The sequence below is a fragment of the Pongo pygmaeus genome, chromosome 22, assembly GCF_028885625.2.
Source record: "Pongo pygmaeus isolate AG05252 chromosome 22, NHGRI_mPonPyg2-v2.0_pri, whole genome shotgun sequence".
Classification (NCBI taxonomy): Eukaryota; Metazoa; Chordata; class Mammalia; order Primates; family Hominidae; genus Pongo; species Pongo pygmaeus.
The window spans coordinates 28857826-28875578 of NC_072395.2; the positions used below are offsets into that span (position 1 = coordinate 28857826).

The 17753-nt window shown below is 33.4% G+C and overlaps 1 protein-coding gene across 9 annotated transcripts in view; it reads left to right on the forward strand.

The window, feature by feature from the left end:
• LOC134738946 (uncharacterized) overlaps window positions 1–17753 on the forward strand; it is a 419251-nt gene that overhangs the window by 218995 nt on the left and 182503 nt on the right. For 2 of the 9 annotated variants that reach the window (XR_010125237.1, XR_010125241.1), the window contains exon 1: window positions 7646–8099. The exons of 5 other annotated variants lie outside the window; for them this stretch is intronic. The gene's annotated coding sequence lies outside the window, so the exon portion shown is untranslated. Of the gene's footprint in view, window positions 1–7645; window positions 8100–8840; window positions 8932–17753 lie in introns of those variants that run through there. 2 more of the 9 variants (XR_010125242.1, XR_010125240.1) reach the window with 2 other exon arrangements.

Consider the following 17753-nt stretch of genomic DNA (forward strand, 5'->3'; position numbering starts at 1 on the left):
TCTGTTTTGGTACCAGTACCATGCTGTTTTGGTTACTGTAGCCTTGTAGTATAGTTTGAAGTCAGGTAGTGTGATGCCTCCAGCTTTGTTCTTTTGGCTTAGGATTGACTTGGCAATGCGGGCTCTTTTTTTTGGTTCCATATGAACTTTAAAGTAGTTTTTTCCAATTCTGTGAAGAAAGTCATTGGTAGCTTGATGGGGATGGCATTGAATCTATAAATTACCTTGGGCAGTATGGCCATTTTCACGATACTGACTCTTCCTGTGCATGAGCGTGGAATGTTCTTCCATTTGTTTGTGTCCTCTTTTATTTCCTTGAGCAGTGGTTTGTAGTTCTCCTTGAAGAGGTCCTTCACATCCCTTGTAAGTTGGATTCCTAGGTATTTTATTCTCTTTGAAGCAATTGTGAATGGGAGTTCACTCATGATTTGGCTCTCTGTTTGTCTGTTATTGATGAATAGGAATGCTTGTGATTTTTGCACATTGATTTTGTATCCTGAGACTTTGCTGAAGTTGCTTATCAGCTTAAGGAGATTTTGGGCCGAGACGATGGGGTTTTCTAGATATACAATCATGTCATCTGCAAACAGGGACAATTTGACTTCCTCTTTTCCCAGTTGAATACCCTTTATTTCTTTCCCCTGCCTGAATGCCTGGGCAGAACTTCCAACACTATGTTGAATAGGAGTGGTGAGAGAGGGCATCCCTGTCTTGTGCCAGTTTTCAAAGGGAATGCTTCCAGGTTTTGCCCATTTAGTATGATATTGGCTGTGGGTTTGTCATAAATAGCTCTTATTGTTTTTAGATATGTCCCATCAATACCTAATTTATGGAGAGTTTTTAGCATGAAGGGCTGTTTAATTTTGTTGAAGGCCTTATCTGCATCTATTGAGATAATCATGTGGTTTTTGTCTTTGGTTCTGTTTATATGCTGGATTACATTTATTGATTTGCATATGTTGAACCAGCCTTCCATCCCAGGGATGAAGCCCACTTGATCATGGTGGATAAGCTTTTTGATGTGCTGCTGAATCCCGTTTGCCAGTATTTTATTGAGGATTTTTGCATCGATGTTCATCAGGGATATTGGTCTAAAATTCTCTTTTTTTGTTGTGTCTGTGCCAGGCTTTGGTATCAGGATGATTTTGGCCTCATAAAATGAGTTAGGGAGGATTCCCTCTTTTTCTATTGATTGGAATAGTTTCAGAAGGAATGGTACCAGCTCCTTATTGTACCTCTGGTAGAATTCGGCTGTGAATCCATCTGGTCCTGGACTTTTTTTGGTTGGTAGGCTATTAATTATTGCCTCAAGTTCAGAGCCTGTTATTGGTCTATTCAGAGATTCAACTTCTTCCTGGTTTAGTCTTGGGAGGGTGTATGTGTCCAGGAGTTTATCAATTTCTTCTAGATTTTCTAGTTTATTTGCATAGAGGTGTTTATAGTATTCTCTGATGGTAGTTTGTATTTCTGTGGGATCGGTGGTGATATCCTCTTTATCATTTTTTATTGCATCTATTTGATTCATCTCTCTTTTCTTCTTTATTAGTCTTGCTAGTGGTCTATCAATTTTATTGATCTTTTCAAAAGACCAGCTCCTGGATTCATTGATTTTTTGAAGGGTTTTTTATGTCTCTATCTCCTTCAGTTAACATCATGCTTTTTGAAAAGAGGTCAGTACACTCAGCTGCCAGTTAACAAACGAGTGAAAAATTATGTTCTACCTCTTTAAGAATATATATATACATATATGTGTGTATATATATACACATATATATACTATATATGTGTATATATACATATATACACATATATATGTGTGTGTGTATATATATATACACACACATATATATATATAGAGAGAGAGAGAGAGAGAGAGAGAGGGAGAGCCAGGTGTGGTGGCTCATGCCTATAATCCCAACACTTTGGGAGAGAGAGGTGGGTGGATCACTTGAGGTCAGGAGTTCAAGACCAGCCTTAGCAACATGGTGAAACACCATCTCTACTGAAAATACAAAAATTATCCGACTTGATGGCAAATGCCTGTAATACCAGCTTCCCAGCTACTTGAAAGGCTGAGGCAGGAGAATCACTTGAACCTGGGAGGCGGAGGTTGCAGTGAGCTGAGATTGCACCACTGCACTCAAGCCTGGGCAACGAGAGTGAAACTCCATCTCAAAAAAAAAAAAAAACAAAAAACAATTTTCTGCATGGAATATCTGTTTATTCTCTATATGTTTATTGTTTATTCATCTAATCATTTACTTACATAAGTATGGATTCATGGATATTTATTTTATACTTGGGTTATCAACCAGTACTACTTTATTTTGTTGTTTAAATTGTTTCAGCATTAGTAACTGGGACTTCTTTCAGCTGTCACTTATACGCCTTTTTTAAATATCCCACCATTGTTTATTTTTATTTTATTTTTTAACACTTACTTTCTTTGTGGCACTATCCTGCAGGTCCACCTTGTATATTTCTTGTCAAGTCCTAGAATCAAACATTTCTCTAAGGAGCCCTAGTGTCTTTGATTGGAGAATGGTATTAGAAACTAACATCTGGTTTCTAGGTATACTCACTTCCACGGTGCTGTCATTACTTCTAGACCCTCTCACCTGACAGAACGTGAACATAGATTTATTTAGATCTTCTTTAATTTTTTTATCAGTGTTTTGTAGTTTTGCACATATACATGCCATACATATTCTGTTACATTTATTTCTAAGTACATAAGGTTTAGATTCTATTATGAATAATATTTTTAAAATTTCAAAAGTCAAGTGTTTATTTCTGGTAAAGGAGAAAGCATTTGACTGTTGCGTATTAAGCTTGTGTCCTAAAACCTTGCCAAATTGGCTTTATTTTTTGTAATTTCTTTGGGATTTTCTATATAGACATATCATGTGTGACTAGACAGTTTTATATATTCCTTTCCAATATTTATGTTTTATTTCCTTTTCTTGTCTTATTTCATCAGCTAGGACTGCTGGTATGATGCTGAATAGGAGTAGTGACAGGGAACATCCTTGTCTTTTCTCTTGGGGGAGAGTATCTAGTTTCTCACTGTTAGGTATGATGCTAGTAGCTATTTTGTAGATGTTCTTCATCATTCTGAAGATGTTCTCCTCTATTTTTAGTTTGCTAAGAGTTTTTATCCTTGCTTGAGTGTTGGATTTTGTGAAATGTTATGTCTTGTGTCAATTGATATGATCATATTTTATTTTGACTTTCAAATATTGAACCATCCTCGCATATATGAAATAAAGACCACTTGGTCTTTGGGTAGAATTATTTCAATACATTGCTAAATTATACTGGCTGGTGTTTCACTAAGGATTTTTATGTCTACCTCCATGAAGGATAAGGGTGTACAAATTTCCTTTCTTGTAATATATTTATCTAATTTTGGCATTAGGAGTAATGCTGGCCTCATTCAATGTGTTAGAAAGTGTTCCTCTGCTTTTATGTTTTGGAGGGGATTGTGGGAAACTGATATGAGTTCTTCTTTAAATATTTGGTAGAACTCACCTGTGAAACCATTTGGATCCATTGGTTTCTTTGGGGAAAGATTATGAATTATTATCTCAACTTATTTTAGATATATGGCTATTCGTGTCATCAATTTCTCTGTGTGTGTTTAGATTGTTCTTAATCTTTCTGAAACTAAAAAATACATTTGATAAAATATAAAAGTGCCTCTAGAGATTCCCTCAAAAAAAAAAGCAGATTTATAGGCTTAGAAAATGGAATGAAGCTGGTAATGGTTAAAAAAAATTATACTGAGAATGCAAAATCATTTTTGAAATTCTGGTCAAATTAATAAGATAGATATCTTCCCTCCATTACTTCAATGTACCATATATTTGTTTGTTTGTTTGTTTGCATGTGTCTGTGTGCATCTCTGTTTTCTAAATTAAAAACATTTCTATTTTGACAATTACATGTCATATTATGTTTTATTTTAAATTATTTCCATATGACCTTTGTGGAGAAGATTTAATCATTTAAGCTTATTTTCTTTATAATAGTTTGAGATGTTTCATGATCACATTCAACTTAATTTAACCTTATTTGAAATTTTTTCTCAGTGTATTATGTTTATTCTCATTAAGAAATAGGTGTTCAAAATACCATGTCATTATTAGCATGTCTTGCTTAAAGTGAAAGCCATTGTAGCATGGTTTGCAATTTACTTTGGAGTAACAATGGGGTTTTGTGTAGAAAGATTATGTCTCAGATTTTATTTTAAAATGTTAGAATTTCAAGAGATGAATAGTCTTCTTGGTCTCATCTAGCATGAGAAGTAGAGGGGAAATATTTTCATAAAAAGATAAAGGAGACTAACAATTGTAGTTTCACGCAACCAATATTATATTTAGCTGTTTTAAGACAATGACATCATGTAGCTGTAGGATGACAAAAAAAATGGCATTTTTCAAATAGCACCTTTCTCCATAATTTGTTTATTGTAATTATTTGAATATATGATAATTACTAATATTGTCATAATATTCTATCACATTTATGAAACCACTGGACATTACCACCTCAGCATTTGAATGTGCTCAACACAGTGCCATTTTCTTTAGGACTGGTTGTTTTGCTTTCAGTTTGCTTCCTAGATTATCATCATGAGATCAAAAGCTGTGTTTTTTATACCACATGACAGCCCAATGCCCCACACAGGGTCAGCATTAAGCAGAATTTTTGATAGGACCAGGTGAGCCAAAGGATGAATGAATGAGTACTCACATTCAGGTGGCATCAGGTGGGAATTGTGGCTAGGTAAAATGGTATCTTGTTACAATGGCAATTTCAGTCACCTATTCCTTGCCTCTTCTGGGCAGGTGGATTGATCTGCAATTGGCTTCTTTTCCTCTTTCTCACTCTACTAATATTAGATGGAAATCTCATTGACTCTTAACAAGAAAGCAGGTGTCTTACCATATTCACAGGTTCTACCCCACCTACTAGGGAAGTAAAAGTATACAGGGAGTGGAAATCTTGGGGCCATCTTAAAATCCTGTCCACCACAAGCAGCAAAATATTCCTACTCCAATATATTTCCCATAGCTACCTTGTATCTTCCAACTTCGTGTGAGTGGTGTGTTTGTTGCTTTGCTTATGGGCAAAGATGATTTTTTGGGGGAGATATTTGTTTAACCTTCTGACTTCTTTTATCTTTGACACCTTCAGTCTTCCTTCATTTAACTTTATACAGACTTTATTATAAGGCCATTTTTCCTTTTTCCTTTAGGGTCTCTTCCCTTTGCATAGGTTATTGGAACTCTCCACTTACAAAGACTAGCTTTTATGCTTCCAACTCTTGATATAAAGTTTTTATCTAGCATCAGATCTTGAATGTGAGTTGTCCAAGTGTCAGAACTGTCTTTCAAAATCAAAAGTTTCACATACTGTTTTCGATTATCCCAAAGGAAAAGCTAGGCATTGCATTAGTTTTCTACAAATAACAACTATAGACTGAACGACTTAAACAACAGGAATTTATTTTTTCATGATTCTGGAGGCAAGAAGTCCCAGCTCAAGTTGTTGGCAGGGTAGGTTTTTCTGAGCCCCATCCTTTGCTTTGCAAATGGGTATCTTCTCCCTATGTCTTCACATGATCTTGTCTGTGTTTTTGTGTCCTAACCTCCTCTTCTTATAAGGACACCAGTCATTGGATTCGGGCCCATCCTACTGATCTCCTTTAACTTAATTACCTCTTTAAAGACACTAACTCCACATACAGTCAGATTTTGAGGTACTGGGAGTAAGGACTTCAGCATCTGAATTGGGGGGGAGACAATTCAGCCTGTAACAGTCATGATATGAATAAACTGCCATTGTGCATGAGATGTCTAACGAAAAGACAGAAAAGATGTGTAAAGAAGTGATTACTGAGATCAACAAATGTTACTATAGGACTGCCAATCTATAGCTACCGCAGATATATATATATATATATATATATATATAAAACAATGTGATAGTGGGTGATTTGTAGATAGTAATAGACCATTCAGAGAAACAAGTTGAATATTTTCTTACATTGGAGAAAAAAGGGGGGCACAAAAGAAATGATTTCCCAGCATTTTATTAGATTCCATAAAAATTCTGAGCATCAAACTATATACTGCTCTATATGAAGCCAGATCCAATGGGAATCTTTTGATTTTACATATCGATCACTTTCAAAATAAGGATACTAGCATTATTTGCTGTGCAATATTATCATGACATGCATTTTTAATTTATTGGGTCTTTCAGTTTTTGTGCATCTATAAAGCCTAATAGTTCAGCCTCTCTGTAGGCATCTTTGTTACTTCCTATCTGAGGAAATAATGTTTTATTATAAAATCACAATTTGTTGTAATTTAGATCTCTAGTTTCTAAGATAAGAAAACAGATCTATCATTTGGGGCAAAAATAGAAACAAAATAAACTCTCCTCTTAAAGCAGGGGAAACAACTTTCTGAAAAAAAAAATTGAAGACACACCTTTCATGTATTTCAGGAACATTTCACTTTTGCTCATCTTCTGACTGCATTGTGAACCATCATACCTAGATCAAAATTAGTTATGTTAATAAACAAAAACAAAAATTCTGTCTATTTGCCCTACATTAAGAGATATCCTTTTGCCTGATGCAACAACAGAAACTAAAATCTCTAAAGAAAAACGTGCTGGCTTCTCTCACCATCGTTGTCCAATAGGAAGGAATTTGGTCAGGAGTAAAAATAACTCAGTTATGCTCCATGTTATTACACTGCTCTGAGCTTCTTTCTCTCTTCCACATGTTGAATGACTTACTGGTTTATTTTTGCCACATACATAATGTTTGGCTCCTATTTCATGTGCAATCAATCTTAATTATTGGATCTCTTCCCCTCCACAATCAGATCATTTTGATTATTACTTTAATTGTACATTCCCTAACTAACATCTCTCTAGTTTGTTTTTAACTTCAGGTTACCTGTGGGCATAGCGTTTTACAATTCAGAATGTGAATTTTACACTTAGCCTAATAACTAAATAAGCTTAGAAATTTAGGTACGGTAAATTAGGTCACTTGGTACCTTTTCATACAAGGAAAGCAAACTTCTTGTGTGCCTAGGTGTTGCTTTTGGAGAAACTTCCCTAGCATTGAGGAGTCAGTGCTAACTCCTGCAGCCATGTGAGTCTCTCCGACTCTGTGATGCCAACTTACCATCTCGCTGTAGTCGAAGAGCCTTAGGTTGGAGTGAATGGGTACCATCTTTGATCTTAGAGGTGGACTCTAGGGACCTTGTTTTTGTAGGAACACACAAGGGCTATTTTAGTGTTAATTTGAACACATCAGAAGAGTTTACATTAGAATTTCAAAGAAACGTAGGACTCCTTGTTACCTTCAAATCTCAAATTTTCTCCACGATATAAAATATCAGTCTTCTTTTAAAAGATCAGAAATTACCCCAATGACCAGATCCAAATGCTGAACAACAAACAGTCCAGATTTACCATGAGGAATAGGGTTAATATTTGCTCCCCAATGACAGCTCCCAACCCGGAACAGATTTCAGCCAGGCAGCTAGCAAAGCTCGCGGGTGAACTTCACAGGCCATGGTGGGTGCAGAGCTCAGAGCCGGAAAGCAAACAGCTGCTGTAGCCTGATTTGAGTTAAAATAGTGTGAGTGTTTAGTCTGGCGCACGGCTTCAGGGGAGATTGGCAGCTGGGTCAAACAAAGTCCTTCCATTGGCTCCCTTCCCAGGCAGCTTCTGCTAGTGTTTAGGTACTAGTGCAGTGTAGAACCCTTTTCTCAGGCAAAACCTAACATCTGACCGCACCCTTTTTGCTATTTAAAAAAAAAAAAAAAAGCTTCTATTTTTTTCCTCCTTTCGTTAAGATAAATTCTCCAGTAGACAACCTCTCTCACTAATTGTGTATTAGCAACGTATTTTATTTTGAGAGCTGTACACTGGGCTCTCAACGTGGTGTGGAAGGTAGCCTGTTACAGTGCTGGATTCATAAAAGGGCCTTTATGGTTTGTGAAAGAATATCTGTGTGCTTAGGGAGGAAACTTTTTGATCTGCAGAAAAGCCAGAAAGAAGACATCTAGGTAAGGCTGCGATATCAAATCTGCTTTTTTGGGGGAAAGTTGGGTGGTGAGACTGCTTAATCGTAACCAATGTGAGTTTAGAGGGTGCATGTTCACTTTTGTAGAAGTTCAAAATGTACTGACGATTGTTTGCTTATTTTTTGTTTGTTTGTTTAAATCTTAAAGGAATACTGTCGTCTGCATTTTTACGATTTTGTTTTCTTCTATTGAACCCATTACAGTGGATATAGAGTTTTATTATATAGCGAAATCTTTGTAAACTGCCACAGAAAGAAAGTGTTATTTAGAAGGGAAATTGACAAGTTTTAAAGAGTAATTGTACAATCATTTGAGGACAGAGGAACACTGCATTATACTAATAAGGGTTTAATTACCAAAAAAAGTTTAATGTTGCTTTGGAAGGAATATTAAGTAAGTTGTCTTTGTCTCTTACTTTTTAATTTTAGTCGCTGATTTAGCCTGTTGGGTCACATTTTTTGTTAGTGCTGAAGGCTGCCATGAATCCGTAATGAGGCCCCTTTGCACATGATTTTGGCACTTGGCCAAAATCAACTTCCCAGCGGCAAGCTTTCTCTAAAGAACCTGGAGCAATTTCTTTCTTTTTTTTTTTTTTCAATCAGGAATCATGTCTGAAAGCTGCCACAACCAGTTGTATAGGCATGTCAAAATGACTTTATACAGTCAATATGAAACAAGCATTAAATATTTTTTCTCATGTTGTTGCTTTTATCATTATGAATTCCTTGCTTGTTGCCACCTAAGATACGATGGAGCAAGCACAATCTTAAAGAAGATTTGCTGATTTTTTGTTTTTCTCAGCAGACCAGAGTAGGTATGATCATCTTATTGAGAAGTATACAGTGCAAAAAAGGTTTTTCAAAACACTACAGGATAAATAACAAATGAATTCTTAAAACTGTTAATCTCTGTAAGTAATACTCAGTGAACAGTAAGTAATGGAGTTTTCTAGAAGTTTCATCGTGTGCGCAATTAAGCTTAACATTTTTATAGTGTTTTTGTCTGTGTTAAAATGTAGCATTTGGGATTTTTAAAAATGTCATCATTTGTTGTATAATTTTAAAAACGTATTAACACCTTGATATTATTTCTAACAAATGTTTTAATAGAAACGCTTGGTATATAAACATGGCTGAATAACTTTTAAGTAATTGTGTTTAACTGCTGTTTTGCAATAAAAAGATAATTTTTCATGAAATAAATTCTGAAGCTCAAAGGTACTTACATCCAGTTTCTGGAACTATTATTAATTTTGATATTACTATAACTGAATTTTGTCCTGTAAGCCAATTTTATACTCTAGTGTTTTAAGAGTTAAATTCACGAGTGGCAATGAAATACTATAGTAATCAAATATTAACACCTCAAATTTTCTATAGCCATTTTCAATAGCGTCTTTAGACATTAAACATAGGTACCCTACAGAATAATTAGAAGTAGAAAAGTGTAATATCAGTTGTTCTATTTTGTTTTTTTAAAAGAAATTTTATTATCACTATCGTAAATACTATTATGCCTTGTGTGTTAATCTGTAGTAATCCAGAGTGCAACTTTATTTTACTAGAAACAGTCATATTTCTCTTTAAAATATTGATGAGAATCAGATATATTATTTTTTAAGAATGACCTAATTAAGAGATTTCTTAATAGGCATGTTTATTCTGTATTTATCTTCCCTTTACAGTATAGAATATTGTGAATTTTGGTGATAGAAAAAATCATATTAATTTTAGGTAAATTTTAGGATTGGAAAATGCCTCCTGATTTCCTTCAGGTCATTTTTGTAAATATACAATTTATATTTGTTTTGCTGTGGACTGAATTATGATACTGTAAAAACCTTGCTATTAGTTTAACCGAGGAATGGAGTGTTTGGAATTTTCATACTAGTTAACATTAAAATCCATACAAGTTATAAATTGTTATTAATAGAAATTTACCTAGATAAGTTCTCTTTGTATGTGAGTTTACAGCTGAATTCTCATTTAATGTAATCTTTGTAATTTATATAAAAGAAGTTAATAAAGGTAAATATTTCAAAACTTGGATTAAAAACCAAGCATTTTCACATTTATTATCACGAAACAGGTGCAGGAAAAATAAGATAGCTTCTCTTGTTCAGCATGATTCTCACTTAAAAATTATTTTTGAATTCAATTTTAATTTTAATTTTAGCTCTTACACACATCTTCTGTTTTTATTTTTTGATTAGTTTGAATCAATTGTTGTACTCAACATTTGAAATTGATAGATTATTTTTCTAATATTTACTAAGAAATGTTTTAACTGAAAATTATAGGGTATTCTTGGTTAATTAGAGCCCATAGCAAAGTAAATGCCATCAAATATAGAACTTTTGGAGTACACAGAAGTGTTAGTTTGCGAGTTCAGAAGAAACTTACTTGTACACGATTACTGACAAATATTTTTTAGTTGAGGTAGAAACAAGTAAGTATTAAGGACAATTTAAATTATCTTCCTTACTGAAATAGCTAAAAAATTTGCTTTCTTTTGCTATGGCAATGATTTGTAATTATTTCCATAATGTAGGCTTTTTAGCAGAATTATTAGCTAATTTTCTTTAGGACCATAAATGCAAAATACCGATTACATTTCCTTCATTGAGTTAACATTTTAAAAATACTATATGGAAATGTGATTACTTTTAAAAAGAAAAATATTTTAATATTTTTGTTGAATTTCTTCAATTTATAAAGAATAGCTCAAACAAGTTTTTTCATTCATCTTTTCCCCCATACTTCTATTGGAAATATTAAAATCCGTGAAATTTTACAATGTGGAATCTCTTTTACTTTTCAGAAAAACTGAAATTCATTTATAGTTGTCAATTCAAATTATGGACTTTTACCATTTTAAATGTGACAGGGTTTTTTGTTTGTTTATTTTAATTATTCAACAGGCACATAAAATACTTTCTTTCCCTCCAATTAAAAGAGACATTAAATAATTAAACATCAACTTTTATTCTGTATTGAAAAGAAAGCTTTAACATTGCAGTATTTTATCCACAATTGTTTAAATGTGAGAAATGTTTACAACAGGGTATTTTAGGTGAGCATTTATCATTTAAATGAAGTGCTTTGTTCTGAGGAGTCTAAAATTCATCAATAAGATAAATGCATTGCTACATTAGATTGAACATCATTGTTGAATTTTTGGCACAACTTCAGTGACCTCGGCCATATAAAACTAGTATAGTCAGGATGATTTCGAATTTGCAGTAACAAAACTAGATATAGAAGCACGTGAAGACACCAACCTTTGTTGTTTTGGAGAAAGTATGCACTAAAATAAAAGATGATACCTTTCATATAAACTGCTAATAATAATACTTTGTTATTTCATTAATACAATAAACGTGAAATATTAAAACAGTAATTATAATCTGTAATGCATTTGTAAGGCTTTTCTCATAAAATTAACTGCCATATTTTACTCTTTTATTAGATGAACAAATGTCATATTTCCAAGCAGCCAACATACAACTATAGCTTATATAACCAAATAATTTTTTAATGTTACTTTGATTTATATACAATTCATATTGTATAGAAAGAATCACATTAGCTGATTTTAAGTCTTGTTCAAATAAAAGAAGCATTGATTTGCACTTGTTGCAATTTTTTTACTTTATATTGGTTTAATTTTAAAATTATCACAAAGTAAATATTACTGTTTGATATCCTTCTTGAACATTCATTTTACAAGCCACCTGACCTATTAGCTATTTAAACAATGATGATTTATATCTTGCTATAAATTCTTCTCTCAAAGTCAAGACAAATAGAATCAGTAAAAGAACCTCTTTTTTAATGCTCAAAATTTTTTCTTACAAAACTGTAAGAGTTTTTTTAGTTTTCTTTTGTTTATGTGTTCATGTGTATTTGCCAACCTATGTTTTTGCCTACATCCTGAGATATATGTCTTTTGAGCTCGAGGTTGGAGAGTCTGATAGTAGGCTCTAAGTTTATTCTTATTCCATATTACTTTTTATAAACAAATTTATTGAGTTTCTTACTGAGAGTAAGTCGATATATGAACCAATATTAGTGATCACATCAAATCTGAGGATTTGCTTCCTTTAAAGCACTGAATATTCAGCATAAATTCGTGCTAATTTACGTGTTTATAGAGTGATTCTAAATATTTGATTTTTATTTGTTTTAAAGATTTACTAATTCTTTGAAAATCTGGAGAACTATCATTTGCTTAAAAAATTAATATCTACTAAAGTTGTAATTGTCTCTGCTTTGCTATTATTGAAATATTACATAATCTCTTGTTTAAAAATATCATGAGACCAAGCTATCGTGCCTTTCTTTCCATTTCTCCCACTAACATCTGAGGTCAACGTCTGTAAGAGGAAATATCTGAAAATGTTTCAAAAACATTTTCTTTCCTGTGATAATCAACTGCTTTATCATTTGCAGAGATTTTGAAAGGAGTAACTGTTTTATTTGAATGTTTAGATAAATGTGAGGAATATGTGGGCTTTCTGTGGACTTCAGTTTTAAAACTAAAATAGAAAGTAAGATGGAGAGTAATAAAATGATATATTTTATAGCAACTAATTACAACTTGCTGTTCATACATAAACAACACACTGGAAAGGTAGACAGTGGGCTTTGAGAGCAGCTTTCATTTACTCAGCCTGTAAGAACTCTTGTGAAAATGGTGTCAAAGGGATGGTGGTGATCTATTCTATATGGTCCATGGTGCTTTAAGCTTATGCACTCATTTACCATATTTAAATCCCTGAGTCTTGCCTCAGAGCCCCAATCACCGATCTCAGATATTTTTACAAGGAGAGAGGAGTTACACACTCATTCTTGTTCACTGGAGCACTGGAGGATCTGTGATAGGGTTTCCTTGGCAGAAGCAGGGTTCTTCTCTGTATAATGATTTTTTAAAAATCCCTGTTTAGGTAGTTCAGCTTGTTCAGTTGGACAAATCAGCATTATAACCAAGCTGACTCAGCCTTAGCAAGGATCATTAGTTTTTCATTTTGCCCTAAACCTGGTCATTTTCCTGAAGAATATGGACTGTTGTGCATGAAAGTTCAAGTTGCTAAAAATTATAGAACATGCGTGTTCTACTTACGAGTTACTAAGTTGTGTTTTGTGTTCAAAATAGTATATATAAATACATGTTTTGTGTACAGAATATTTAAACAGTGATAGAAACAGTTGTTCTGAAATTTAAGTTATGGGATTGGCTCTATTCCAATTCTACTTGAGATGTCATCCAAAATTACTTTTTGAAAGCACTGCTTTGAAAATTTCCTGTTACAGCCTTCATGAAATATAGTGATCTGGATATGAATTTTCTGCTAATGCAGGAGTTTGGGAAAAATGCAAGTATATGACTATTGCATGTTCTGTGGGATTCTAATCTGATCACATGCCCTGTCCTCTCCATTCCTTGGGCCCATTCATAAATATTCTATGGAGAGTTATTTTTTTTTCCTGTCAACAGCCGATTTTAGTCTTTATTTTAATTTATTTCTTTTTAGAGATAGGATCCTACTATGCTGCCAGGACTGGAGTGTAGTGGCTATTCACAGGTGTGATCATGGCCCATTATAGTCTTGAAGTCCTGGGCTCAAGAGGTTCTCCCACCTCAACCAACAATTGTAGATGTATTCAGATAGCATGACATTTGAAAAAGTTGATGGAGAGAAAATTCCTACTGAAGTGTGTTATAGATATCTCTAAAACATCTTTGGTTGTCAGGAAATGAATCAATGATATAGAAACAAACAATGATTTGTAATCTTGGCAGATAAACAGAGAAATAATCAGTTCAGAATATTTATGGAATGATAACATTTTCCTGTTGATATATTTTTGTGCCAACAAATTTAATTTGGAGACTGGTATTTGTTACTAGAAGGCAGTAATCAATTTTGGTAATCAGTAGTTTTAAATGCTTTATTCAAGACCAAGGGCTGATTTATTGAATGAATAGGTCTTAGATAAAATGTAAGCTATTAGGCCACCCCAAATCTGGAATTTGTTTTTATTTTCAATACCCAAGTCATTAAGTGTAAATGTAATAGCATTTGCATATTTTCAACTTTCAGATTAGTCATGTCTACCTTTGAAATTTGTTTTCTCCTTAGATAAGTAACTTATGAGTAATCAAATATCTTGCAATTTCCATTTTCCATCTTAAAGCCTGTGCAAGATCAAATTTGCAGTTGCTAAATCACATAAAAGTCTGGATTAATAGCAAAATGAGATTACGTAGCCCAAAATGAAATTATAAATAAAGTGCAGGTGTTTGCTAGGATTTGTGTGGTCAGATATACAAATAGAATCGCAGGTAGAGTTTCTCATTTCTCACTTGAGAAAAGTGCAATTAAGAGTAATTTCCAGATGTTCAAATGCACAGCTGCTTTCTCCTAAGCTAAATTTTGCAGAAATGAGCTAAATTATAATGGGTTTAAAAGTCACTATGTTTTAATGGTTTTTAAATTGAATTTGAAACATCATTACTAGGTTTACCAGATGAAGAGAGTTAATGCTTATGAGTACCTGGTACAATTTTCATTTAGGTGGCAGCAGAGCCATTAACGTATTGGAAATTATAATAAGACCAAAACTTACAATGGGTTTGAAAAAATTGACTAGTATGTGTGTTGATACACTCTATGCCTTTATGAGATTTATATTATATACTCTATGATACTATGAAAGTTATTCAGCTATAGGTGAAAGAAACGTGTGTATATGTTCATAAAACGGTATGTGTGGGGCGGAGGTATGGGTGTGTATGTGTGACAGAGATTTTTACATTTTCTTTGCTTAATGATAAGGAAAATATCAAGAGTAAGATGTAAGTACACTGTTTAAAATATGCAAGTCTGTTAAATTGTTTTTACATATCAAATTATAAGCAATGACGATGAACCTACATATCTGTAATATCAACTTAAAAAAAATCCATCTATTTTACTTAGAGTTACTTACATGCCCAATAGCAATAAGCTATAGTCATAAATATTATCCCATTAAGTAAAGTCCTGTTCTTGACTAAGTTTTCTTGGGCTTGAAATAGGCTTTTCTTTTCAGCCAGGAATAGCCAAGTTTTTTCTAAAACTCTTACGGGAAGGCGTGTGGATGGTTAAACGAAGAAGGGGAGGTAAAAAGTGGGGGCATCGCATTGGAATAGAGAATTAAAGAGCTTTTACCCTACGTAAGCTCAGGAATTTATCATTAAACAATCCATTAGTATTTCCACAACGGTTTTCAAAGCGCACTACTGAAAGAATTTCAAAAATTTGACCTTGGAAGTAATTAGAAAACTGACACGTTAGTTTTGAGTATGATGGTAGAACAGTTTATCCTATGTAAGAAGTTCTTTCAAGTGATTGACTCCTGCCCTTGAAAGCATTATCCATGGCCCGTGATTGATGGACTTGTTTAGGACCTATGCAGAGTGCTTCATATATCTCATCTCAGTCCTCTAAATAACCATGAAAGTTGATGATTATCTCATGGTACAGATGGGAGGCTAAGAGTGTTTAATTTTCCCCAAGTTCCAGTGCTAGTAAGTGTTGATGTCTGGATCTGAACCTGTGTTAATGGCGTTTCTAGTCGATGCTGTTATCTGTTGCACCACATTTTGAATAATCTTGGACTTTCAGAGTATGAAGGACGATTAAATATAACCCTTTGGTATAAATGTTCTCTCTCTCACTCCTCTCTAACAATTGGAGAAACAGAGTTCTAAAAATATGAAAATCAGCCGTAGACAGAGAGTAGTGAGAAATATACTTTTTTTTTAATACAGAAGGTTTCCTGAAGTGCTTTTAGTATTATTCTAAATTAAGCAATAACTAATGAACAATTTTAGTCATAGGCAGTTTCTCTCCAGAAAAAAACAAAACAAAACAAAACAGATAATATCCGTGAACAAAGGTTGTATTTCTAATGTGAGGCTCTTTTGCACATCAGTGGCTTAAAATAATGAGTAGTGGAATAGCACAATAGGGGGAAACACCTCTCGGACAGGAAATTGCACTAGCTTGTTTTGTCAACATATACATTACTATACCCAGAGACATACAAGAGTTAGAGAGGCACGGTGAGTTTTCACTGCGGCCATCTGTGCCATCCCGTGCAGTACTCTACTGTGGCATTCCACAGAAGCAAATCCTCAGAAGCCTTCTCAAAGTGCTTAACTGCCTTGAAACAGGCGTTTCTCACTAGACAGCAATGTCCGTTTACTTTAAAATTCAGAATTTCCCCATATCACTTGCTTATGAAGAAAGAAATTTGAACTCCATTATAGTCTAGTTGTTGGCAATTGTTATAAAAATTAGATTTCTAACCTCTATTGATAGCAGTATACTTAAAATGAGAATGTGGGCACAAAATACTTCTTATAAACTTATTTTTAAGTTTTATGTAATGTTGGCTGTTGTGAGTCAAGATATGAACACTGAAAATTTTGGGCCAAAGTCACTTTTTCAACACTGGCCCATTTGAGTTGTTGATTTTAGAGCTGGGATCATTGAATGTTATTTTTTCACACCTTTATTTTATGCAACAGAAAAGGAAGGCTTAAAGAGGGAAAAATGGCCTTTCTGCTCGTGGTCATAATACTAGCGCCTGGAGAGTTGGCTTTGATCACAGATTTTCCTTCCAGTTTTCTATTCCTTCATTTATATAAGGCCATTTACCCTCTAAATCATTTACATCTAGTTATAAAATATTTTTTTTTATTTTCCTAAAACTTCAGTAGTATAGAAATACAATTGAAGGAGATTTAGCTTCCTTGGTAAATGTAGAAATAACTAATAAGAGGTATTGAATATAAACTTACCCATAAGTTACTGTTTCTGTAAATGCACACTATTAAAATGTCTAGTATGTAATTTCATTCTTGATGTATATTGTAGGGCACGCTGACATTTTAAAGAATTTTGTTGAAACGCCCACCGAGCATGCTTTCTGAAAAATGAAGATTGTCTTTTGTTTTTTTCTTTTTTATGAGCTTTAAAAAGTTTTAAATGAAAGTTTCTAAGATGCATGATTCTTAAGCATACATCTGGATGAATGTTTTACATATGCATCCATATGTAGTTATATACATTCATACATCTTCTCCCAGATACCAGAATATAAAAATTTTAGCACTCCACAGGACTCTCTCATCCCCGTCTGACACCTGTCACCATATATATTAGGTTTACCAGTCTTTGATTTCATATAAATAGAATTGCACAGTATGTATATATTTTTGTCTGGCTTACGTTACTCAATATTTTGTCCATGTGATTTTCCCATGTCGCATATATTGGTTGGTTGTTCTTTTTTGCTTTGTAGTATTTATTTGTGTGATTATGGCACAATTTTAATCTATTTTACTGTGTTAGTACACTTTTTGGTTGTTTTCAGTTGTCTGTTCATGTAATTTTTTAAATGCAGAACCGGTACCAAAAATATAGTAGTCAGTTGTTTTCTTTAATAGATGAAATATAAAATTAGAATCACTTTAATTAAAGTACTACAGGCAGTTATTGCTTTACATGGTCCCATGCTAATTGAAATTCATTTATATTTCAACTTTGAAAAGTGATGACAATATTTCTGAGTTATCTATGAAAAA